The following is a 4,259-nucleotide window of genomic DNA, read 5'->3' on the forward strand; positions in this document are numbered from 1 at the left end:
GCCATGAGGGCATTCCCTGACAAACTCTGGGGGCCAATCTTTCTCAGCTAACAGGATGTCATAGCCTTTTGAGAGGTTATCCCAAAACAGACCCCTTATTTTCCTAGTCTTATCTCCCTCTATACGCAATGTTATTTCGTATATTTTATGAGGTTCGCTAACTCTGGTATCTGCAGTTTCCACTTGAATGTATTCATTCGTGTCCACTGTCTCCAGATGATTCATCAGGATCTTGCGAGCTATGCTTATTTCTGCTGCGCTGTCTAGCATCGTCTGTGCCCACTCTCCGTTTTTCAGCTGTGTCCTCAGTATCCTCTGCATGTTTGATTACTTTAATACTGGCTACCTTCTTTCTTGGAAATTGTAATTTTTTACTTTGAGCAGGTTCCTTGTCTTTGGACTTGGCGTGCTCTTCCCTGTGTTCTGACCGTCCTCTTCTTTCTGATTTCTGCGAAAAAGATCGAGAGGGATATGTATCAATATCTTGATATCTATCAGGCTTTTTCTAGATAAAACACATCACTATAAAACATAGCCAAGTTTACAAAGGATTGGCAAAGGACCGATCCCCCAGTAATGGGTATTATAATACTAGCCATAATCTGTGATCTGGGGATGTAACCAGAAAAGACAGAGGAGTAAACAATAGTGAGGGACATCGGATGAGCAAGCATTGTATTCATCCTGAGAAGTCTTCCCCAGAGCAGCAGTGGAGCAATCTATAGGATTAAACACATTATAACCAGTTGTAGTCTATACTCTGGGATCTACACAGATGTATCAGAGGGGCATAGATATGGGTGTGCATTATAGTATACAACTAGCTGGCATCTATATTCTGGGGACTATCCAGGATTGGCGGAGGAGCAACTCAAAGGACAGGGTGAAACTAGGCTGGGGTGAGGTGACTTGATGACTAATCTTGTGTAAAAACTAGGGGCCTCATTTTGATGTTGGTGCAACCACCAGGCTCTTGGTGGGGGCCACACTGACATCAAGGCCATCGGTCCAACTGCCACATTAAAATGCAGATGGTCAGACGGCAGCACTCTGGAGGAACAGACTGCCACCCCCGACAGGCTCAAGGAGCCTGTTTGGGGCGGCAGTTGGGCACTAATCCCCACAATGGAGGCAGTGCCTGCGCAGGCACTGCTGTAGGGAGTAGTATGTCAATTTTCCACAGCCTTTTCATGGTACTCCCGCTGCCATGAAAAGGCTGTAGGAAAGGGACCTCCTTGGGCCACTGCTAAGTGGCCAAGGGGCACATTTGGTGCTCCCAAACATCCATGCACCGTGTGCCAGGCACCACATGGTGTCTGGCACATGGTGCATGGATGTTTGAAAAGTACTGCGGCTTGTGTTGTGGTCCTTTTCCTGGGTCGCAGTGCAAGCTGCAGTACAAAAGGGCACATTTGGACCGCCGGCGGTCCTATACTAATCGGGCACGTGTGTGTAGCGATCACAGTTCATCCTCTTATAGGCAGGACAGTAGACACTCCTTTCTTTTCCTTTTCTGGCCACAGAATGAATGGGTATGCCTGCGATACCTTCCGGTAGCCACCAGGGGGCGAATGGAACACAAGGCACTAGAACCCCCAGAAGCCTTGTGTTCTTCGCACTGGAAGTAGAAGCTCCGGACGAAGCTAAAAAGCCCCTCCTGTCTACAGGATCAGGGCTTGACAATTTGAATCCAGGCTGTTACGAGCGTTTCCCAGCGGAAGGCGTCTTCTTAGCTGGACACTGTTTCCTCGTTGGTCCCTGCCCGCCTTCCTTCACCGAGTGATCTACAATCCCTAGTGCGGTATACGGAAGATATTTCCCCGCCGGTTTGCCGATCCACATCAGGTATTTGAATTAGTGGAAAAGGGAGAACCGCGCAGGAGCGCTTTCATTGTTCTCCGTTTTTCCGTTCATATACTAGGAGTACAGAGGGATTTGTAGGACTAGGTCGCCCTCCACTCATACAATCAAGAAACACAGTAACCTAGTCCACAAGGCAATAGTTTTTATGTAAATCTGTGGGTATATGTGGATATGTCAAGAGATCATTCCAAACACACCTCTGAATCTAACAATAGGTGTCTGACTCCAGATACTTGCCAAAAAATTATAAAAGTAGCCAATCTCTGATACATCTAACATTAGACACCACAGGACAAACATTCAGTAGAGAGACGACATCTGAAAAAATGTGTGAGTAGCTAGAAGACACCTCACGGGCGCACCACCATTGGGGCCCCTGGTTGGTACTCACCAGGGTGGCCCTGTTCTCATCATTGGTGTCAACTAGCTTAACGTAAACGTGTCCAACTCCCAAAAGTAAAAGATAGTGAATGGTGCAGTGTACACAAACTTATATGTGACAAGGACTAACAACGTTCAACATATAACACAACAAATACTGGGCACACAAGAATAGGATCCTTTTTATTTGTATTCTCTTGTCTGCCAACAGTAAACACATATATAAAACAAAGAGAGAAGCGAATACTACCTATCGATTCGCTTTCAACTCGCTGCCGACATGTTTCATTGCCATGGTAAAGATTCAGGCAATTTCTTCAGGGCAAAAGTGTTTATGGAAAGCCACTGCCAGCAAAGTACTGTGTTTGGGTTGCTGTAAATCAAAGAAAGGAGGGAAGCATGTATGAGGGACTATCTGCGATTGCACTGTGTGCTGTGTACTGTTACTATACGCCCACACTGCAGGAATGTAAATTACCTGGCTTACAGCTTCGACTTTCATACCATTATAGCCACGTTTTTTAGAAAAGTCAGGGACCCACTCCCAGTCAGTAAGTGTAGTCTATCCTCCCATAAAAGTTTATCTATTGAAGGAAACAAGACAGAAGAACAGCCCAGCGAGGGCGGACATTAGAGGTAGCTTTTCTAGTCTCACCGGGTGTTCCGTTTTCAAACGCCTCGTTTACAGCAAGGTAAATACCAGTGGAGAATGATTCACCAGCGTCTTCTCAGCACCGGATCACCGAGCGTTTGGGGCGTGTTGTATTTATTTTTAGTCTCAGGTTCTCATTGGCTCGTAGCGTCACATGGTATGCATGTCAACCGGCTAAATATGTAACGTGAATCTGATTGGTTCACGATTTCGCATGTCGTGGTATCTCAATTCTGATTGGCCCTAGCCTCAAAAAAGGTTGGTGTGTCAATGTATTGCGGGGATTCCTTTCTAAATGTCAACACATCTGCGATATTGTTATATGTGGCAATCATTAACAAATACCCCCAGCAATGTATTTACAAAGTGCGCGCCGGGCATATTAAAAAAGTGCTCTATGTGGAGCATCTCAGATATCATTTTTTGATATTTACATAACACGCAATATAGACGCCCTTACAGTGAGATGTACTCCATTAATTAAGTTCGAAAAATCGCCCCCAGAAGCCTTGTGTTCTTCGCACTGGAAGTAGAAGCTCCGGACGAAGCTAAAAAGCCCCTCCTGTCTACAGGATCAGGGCTTGACAATTGAATCCAGGCTGTTACGAGCGTTTCCCAGCGGAAGGCGTCTTCTTAGCTGGACACTGTTTCCTCGTTGGTCCCTGCCCGCCTTCCTTCACCGAGTGATCTACATTCCCTAGTGCGGTATACAGAAGATATTTCCCCGCCGGTTTGCCGATCCACATCAGGTATTTGAATTAGTGGAAAAGGGAGAACCGCGCAGGAGCGCTTTCATTGTTCTCCGTTTTTCCGTGACAATTTCCTAAAACAACCTTGCTGCATTTGTACTTACGTTGTGAGCGCAGGAGCGCTTTTGTTTTTGGGATCCAACCTTGTTGATTTTGTATTTACTTTGAAAGGGCAGAAGTGCTTTGCTTTGAACTACAACTTTGCTGATTTTGTGTTTTAGTTGTTCGCGCAGGAGCGCTCACGTTTTTGAACTTTAACCTTGCTTATTTTGGTATTTTCATTTCACCATTACTGCTGTGAGGCACAGCCTTTCGTGTTTTCATTTGCTACTTTTCTGCAACATTTCATTGGTAACCTTCAATGAGACCAGGAGGAGGTTTCTGAATGTATCCTTTTTTTTGGTTATGAATACTCCTCTGCATTCAACGGGAAAAACTGCTATGTTGAGCTTGTGAGTTGTGAGCAATATTCTGCCTTAAGGTTTGATGTGAAAGGTTTCTCTCTGTTGACGCCTAACTCTTGGTTCTTTATCTCATCCTTATATGCAGTTCCCCCTTGTAGAAGACTTCTACACTTCTGTGATGAACATCTATATCTGATGAAACAGAAACAG

Source organism: Lissotriton vulgaris, unplaced genomic scaffold (assembly GCF_964263255.1).
Source record: "Lissotriton vulgaris unplaced genomic scaffold, aLisVul1.2 SCAFFOLD_308, whole genome shotgun sequence".
NCBI classification, from domain to species: Eukaryota; Metazoa; Chordata; class Amphibia; order Caudata; family Salamandridae; genus Lissotriton; species Lissotriton vulgaris.